Genomic DNA, 7,254 nt, shown 5'->3' with positions numbered 1-7,254 from the left:
TGAGACCAGTCTATTTCATCTTTTTGTCTTGCAGCTTTCTGTAAGATGAAAGTACAATATATCGTCCTATTGCTGCTGAAGGTACATCACGTCCTGTTGGAAATGAAGTGGAAAACCTTATTCAGATGGTCACTGACTACAACCAGAACTTTGAACATGATGCTTCATCCAGTTGTAATTCTGTTATTCTAACACTATTGTTACTTGAAATTATTTTATGTATAAGAGTCTGGTGCACATCTAAGCAAAGACACCCTTTTTGTTGTGAGAAATTCCCCAATACTATGATTTATAGTGATGTTTTATACTATTGAAGCTATTTGCTTAGACATAAGTTCACACGCACGTTAACACTGTATATAGATGATATTAACATTCAAACCAAGCAGTTTACCAAATAATTGGACTCTTACCACTGAACTACAATATGCCACGTATTTATGACATGGAGGCAAGAGGTAACTGCACTATCACTCTGTGAGACAACAAAGTGGGTTGACTGTAGTCGGGGGTGGAGTGTGGTGGGTGCACTCAATGCCCCCCAGCCAAACCAGCACTCGTCTGGTCCAGGCTCCAGAGGAGGGAAGGGCCTGAGCCACAGCCGGGCCAAGAGCTCCTTCCAGGAGACCCACAGGGAAGCACAACAGCAAATGAACGCCGGTGGCTTGTGGGCGCAGGGAGTCTTGTGCAGACTTCTCCTACTGTATGCGATTTGACTACGAGTCAACCACTTCATTCTATAAATATGACAGCCTGGATGAGCCCACTTTGGGCTCTCCCTGCTAAAAAAGTGAGCTGTATGGTAATGGTTTTACTACTCACAGGTCAGTGGATGAGCCTAATTCAAGTTCAATACAGTAATCATCTAGCTTAAGTAGATGTGTGTTACATGTAATGAATTATTCAGAGATATAAGGTTGTGTGATTTTCAATATGTTCTTTGCTTCATGTTACTTGGTAAGCTGGATTTGCTAAAATTTTAAGCTGTAAAGTTCTGCTCATATTTACTAAAAGCAACTACAAACCACACTGAACACTTACAAGATAAAGCTTATTTTGCACTTTGCTAAGAAAGGATTTATTCAGACAAAAGAATATCTGCAAGGCTATGGACCAAAACCAATGTCTATAGCTGAACAAAACAAAGGCCCATGTGGAATCAGAGAGTGGGGATCCAATTAGGAACAAGAGGACCTAGAGGCGAAATTTTGCTGGGGGACTGGATCTCGTTGTGAATGGTCTGTAAAGACACAAAAGTTTGTAGTTTTCTATGCCTGGGGGGACCTCTGTGCAGGTACCCAGCTTGAGCCAGCCCTTCTGCTATTCTACTACATTCAATTTTTCATTTTCTAAGAATTTTGTCTCCTGAAAGTCTGCTCTCCATACAATTATCAGGCCTCACCTGCAAGTTTGCCTCTGGAGTTCTAAAATACAGACTCCAGAGCGAACAGTTATCAGGGAGAGAAGAATCCTGAAAGTTTGCTTTTGCAAATGGGCACAGGCCTCGCCCAGAAGTTTGTCTCTGGAGCTCCAGGACACAGCCCCCGGAGCAAAAGGTTATCACTGGGGAGAAGATGCCTCAAAGTTTGCTTCGTGAATGGGTATGGGCATCTGGAGAGCAGGTCAGCAGCATTTGGCTTGGCATGCTTCCACCATGCAGTAAATAACAGAGTGCACCCGTCACTGAACTCTTTTAAGTTGCACTGCTCTTTAAGAAATCTAAACATTGTTCTGCAGCAAGCAGAACCTTAAATTACTCCCCCACGACATCCATCTAGCCCTTCATCTGGTTCCTCCCACTCTCTTCTGGGGGACACTGAGCCCCAAAAGAGGGAGGCAGAGCAAGGTTTCTGAAGCAGTCAGCAGAGCTGACCACTGCTGAATAGGGAGCATTTCAAGGAGAAACCTGTTCTGTGTAAGGAAGGTGCTTCATTTGAGTACATGTATTAAGGGTCAGCCCCTTTTAAAGCCAATTGCAAATCTTATCCCTTTCAGCCATTCACGTTGTATGGGAAGAGGAAAAAAGTTCCCCTCTCCCTTCAATTAATTTCTAGTGTCATTTGGATTCTCAAACGCAAGTTTATACTACTGAGGAAAAATGGGAAAAAATTAAGGAAACAATGGACTGTTTCTTCATGGCAGCCTGTTAACTATGCAGAAGGTTCTTCAGTCAGAAAACTCTGTGGCTTTTTATTCCACAACTTATTTCCACTATTCTGTAAGAGTTTGATTGGAAAAATATAAAGACAAAATTTCTCTTTCACCTTTTATTTGCGTAATTAAGAAAATATTAGTAACGGTCTTACTGAAGGCTATTCCCTGCTTACCATACTATTAGAAACAGCCTAAACTCAAGCCTCCGAAGAGCAGAAATTGTTTATCCTTGTTCATAACCATGAGAGCATAGCCAGAGCTGAGGGCTCCTGAGGACTGGCAGGTTACATCCCACAGACCCCAGCCGGGGAACATGATAACTGGCGTACAGCCCCAGCCCAGGGCATCAGGCAGCCCTGGGACAGGGATGGACAGACACCAGCTGAGCTGAAACAGCCCCAGGCCACTGAGCTCAGGTGAGGGGAGGCTCCATGCAGGGCTGGGCAGGGCCAGCAAGGCTTGGCAGTGCCCTCAGGGACCTGAAAACGATTAAGAGAACAGCATTTATGCTACCTGTCAAGACATGCGTGTTAATCTTTTTTTTTCCTATAATTAAGGGTTTAAACAGGCTTTCAGAGAATCTTTGCTTCCTGATTTAGCTCTTTTTCAGCAGACATTGCTGCAGTAAATAAGCGCTATTCTACCATCAGCAAACTCAAACGATGGGTACCATCTGATTACCATATACCATTATACGATCCAAAACGATTGCAGGATGCTGCTGAAACAACAATGAGGCTACTGGAACTGAACTACAGGTGTCAGCTTGGCCTGTAGGAGTTCACTTTTCTATAGCACAATCTGCTTTAAAAGTCCCCAGAGCACTTCTCTATAATATTATGTGGAGAATAACAAATTTTCTGCATGATAAATATTGTTGGGCTACAAGTACTAATCATCTCTACCAAATCCTTAAGTTTGCTAATTTATCAGCCCAGACAAGAAGGTACAGAATTGCTACTGAGGTTGAAAGCACTATGTAGCATATGCTGCACAAAAATTACTAACAGTCAGTGAGAGCACCTTAGTGATATCTACACCCTCGTCACAACTGGGACATGTCACACTGCAATGTGTAACTTCAGTTGATGTCTCCTCTGCTGAATGAAAAACTCTTGCACTTCTTGGTAAAAGTAACAGTAAGATTCCCTAAAAAAAAAAAACCTTACAGAAAAGGATGAAGCTGTGACAATTTAGGAAATACATAAGCAAAGAGATTACATCAAGGAGAACGAGAGTTCACGGTAACACTATGGAGTGTTTGGTACAGAAATCTAAGTAAATGGCTAAAACTGAAACAAATTAAGGAAACAAAGCTCTTTTCCTAAAGCAGAATGAAGCTGATTCATGAAGTAATGACTGTATGTCTCCAGTTCCCTCTGATAAAAGGAGACAGAGCTTCAGACTTCCTCTATGGGCTTTTTGAGGCATTGGACCATTTCAAAATACCTAAGATACCTTTTAAAGCTGTAATGAGTTTTGTCAGTTATGTTAAGGTCCTTGTTAATAATGGTCTGCTCTAGCTACCCATGGCATCTTTTGCTATCATCTCTGAGTTGCAACAGCTATTATTCAGAGGGAACTACAAATATGAACTATGCTGTATGAATTTGAAGTGAGGCATGTTCTCTGTCCCAAACACTTTAGGCTGAAGAGAGACAGGATACATTAACACAAAATAAGATACAGGAAAGAAAAAACAAAACGAAACCAAACAAACACACCCTTCCACATACACACACATAAAAACAAACAAACAAACAAACAAACAAACAAACAAACAAAAAACCACCACAGGTCAAAGGAGAGAATGTGATAAAGAAAAAACTAATCAAGGGCTGAGATCACAAATGTATGCAGAAGGTTTTTAGCTGCACAAATAGAATGAATTTTGATTATATCAAATGGATGTAAGAGGGCTTAGTAAGTGGGCAAATGGGGCAGAGCGAGAAAATAAAGGAGTGAGAGAGTGTGGCAAGCAAACATTAGAGTGAGATTATGAGGCAGAAAGATGAGGACAGCACATTTGTCAGTTGTCACAGTGACAACACTATGATGCCAGGAGGAAATACAACCTCGATTCCGTGCTTGACTCTTTCACTGGTTCCCTGAGAAGAGCCAGGCTGGAGAGCTGCAGAAGAGCACTGTGGTGTTCTTTGCTTATGCCAGTTTTTATGCTATCAAGAATCTCTGGGGTGTTTTAGTATGGATTCAGAGGGTCTTGAACTTCATGTCCTTTGGGGGCACTTGTCCATGCCAGCACTTGTCAGAGTGACAAGTAGGACTAATGACTCAGTGGTTAAGTCCAACCAATGCACCTTTCAGAAGCAAGGTGTGGGGAGGTGGGGTGCTGGTGCCACAGCACAGAATTCACTCTGTGAGTTCTCTGATGTTCCGTAAGTCTACCAGGGAATCTAAAATTACAAAACTGGAGCAATGTTACTCCCAGCCCCTATTTTCACCAGCTCTAGTCTAGCCCAGGTAGCCAGCGAGCTGAGTCAGATAGACCCCCTGTGTGGCAGGCATACTCCTGCTCAATGTTTCTACAACTCCAGAAACTTCTTGACCTGATTATGGTCATGTATACACCCCAACTTCTAACCCCACAGTCTAGTTCTAAGGGACAGAGGCCCCGCTTTGTGTTTTCTTATGAGACAGATCATTCTGTCATTAATTCTAGTGGTCTGCGATAGCAGTCAGTGTGGACGCTTTGGACCTGGATGGCAACATAGTGGCAAAAATAATAGTTGGATTCACATGAATGATTAATCTGACCTCAATAATAATTTGTTCACCTACCCTCAGATCAGCAGAAGACCCTTTGCTGATCTCTGTGCAGGACATTAACAAATCACTAACCCTTTAACTCACATGGGAGCAATGTAATCATTGTAGCTGGACGTTTAGGGAGACCAAGGGAAGAGCCTATACTTATATTTCCTGTGGTTGGTTGCTTGGCATGGCAGATGCTGGTTTAGTGATTATATTCTCCAACCTACCCATAAGGCCATGGGGTGGGCCTTGAATGGCACCATGGCATGCCCCAAGGTTCCACAGGGAGCTACTGAATACAGCTCTCTATGGGATGTTGATGATCATTCTCTAATATATAGGAAACCACTAAATGCCTCATGGTGCATCAAGCACCCTGTGGATGATAGCAATGAATGCCCCAGTGCATGTGCTAATGATTCATTACACTGTCCTCTTAACTGTAAGTGGGCTAGGTACAAACATGCACATGGAAAAGCGTAAAGTATCTCCAGCATGGGAATCTCTTCTTTGGAATTGCCAAACGGAGATGGGATGCAAAAATGTAGATGAAATGCCCCTGTTGTGGCTATATCCGCCTGCTCAAAATGCTTTGATACATGGCTGCCTCTGCAGTAACATGAGCTATCTGTAATCCTCCATCCTGAATTGCAGTAAAACCAATTACATCTACTGCCCAACTATTATTACCATGTCAGGTTGATGCCAAACATCATTTATCTCTGCACCCCTGATTTATCTCTGCACGCCCTGTGGGCGTGTTCTGACGGCCACCTATATTCCTGACCATACTCAACCATTCCACAACTAGCCTGCACAATAGCTGTGCTTTCTCTCAGTCCATTTACCAGGAAGGACCCATACCAAAGCAGTGTTGAGGCTGTATACCAAGGGATTTACACACAGATGGCAGAAAACCTTGGCATGAGTGCAGCTGGAATCGACTTTTGGGATGGGAGTTGCTCTGACACAGAACCAGCAAGCTATTCTAAAACTAGGCCTGCAGCTATCAGCATTAGCCTATGCCACATATGTTAGTTTGGGACTCCTAAAAAATCAACTACAAGTAAAATGAACCTTCAAAACTGAGCCATTCTGGAGTTCACACTGTTAAAGAAGAAACGTATATGTGAAGTGCTGAACGTATCAGTAGACAATTGTTGCATCTGCATCCTGAATGTATTGATGCCACTTCAGGACCAAGTCAACGAGATTAACAAAGTAGCCAAGGACTCAGAGGCGTTTGTTGCCACACTAGGATCTAATTAGTTGGAAAAGTTTTTTGGCATATATTTTATCTTTCAGGGTGGCTAACCAGTCTTCTCCAAACTTTAATAATATTAGTAGGTGTGATTATTATAATCCGCATTATTATAAGTGTGCAATAATGAAACTTCTGGCCACCGTGGAGCATTCTCCCTCAGAATTTGTTCAGGAAATTTATGTTCCCTTAAAACCCATTCATGTGATTGATGTCCCTCTGAAATCTTTGTCATACAATTGTTTCTATTGTTGACTGACTACTGATTGCTGATATCAATTTGTAACAGCCAGAAAACAATGCAGAATGACGATCCACAGTGGCTGTTAAAACTCACCAACACTGTGTTCCCTTTTAACTTCGGAGGCAAGAGATGACTACACCACTACTCCAAAGAGACCAGCTGAAATGTGACTATGGTCATTGGGTAGATGCGTGGCACCTTCTGCCCCATGCCCCCGCCCTGCTTCCTACAACTCCAGAAACTTCTTGACCTGACTATTGTCATGTATGCCAGGCAGTGGGGGAATGGGTAAGGCAAGGCCTCACAGTTGACAGACCCTTAGCCACTGAGATGCCCTGGTCGAGAGAAGTGTCTAGACCACTGACCATATATGACCACAGATCTGATTCGATCTAGGGTATAAATGGGGCCCCATCAGAGGCCCCATTTGAGTTGGTCCTCCTTGGAGCAGCGAGTCTGCAGTTGGAGACGCTCCCCTTGGGCTGGGATGCTGCCGAAGGACACTACTAGGACTGAGTGCCTTCATCTTACTGGTGAGGGATCATACCTTCTGGACGCCCTTGAGTGCCCTCACCTTATGGGTGGGTGATTGTGTCTTCCAGGCTGCCATTGAGGGTCCTCATCTCATGAGTGGGTGAGTGTGCACTTCGAATCATCATTCCTGTGTGTTTAATGTGTAGCTGTAAGATCCCAGCCAGTATCTTGAACCTGGGGTTTGCTAAACATCATCGGAGTGATGAATAACTTTGGATAAACCCAGTTAAAATTGGTTTCCTGTTGGATGATTTTTGGTTAGAATAAAGTTTGTCACCTGTCTGGTTTA

This window comes from Columba livia, chromosome Z, assembly GCF_036013475.1.
Source record: "Columba livia isolate bColLiv1 breed racing homer chromosome Z, bColLiv1.pat.W.v2, whole genome shotgun sequence".
Classification (NCBI taxonomy): Eukaryota; Metazoa; Chordata; class Aves; order Columbiformes; family Columbidae; genus Columba; species Columba livia.
The sequence above is the reverse complement of the archived record's forward strand: the minus strand, read 5'-3'. Positions refer to the sequence as shown.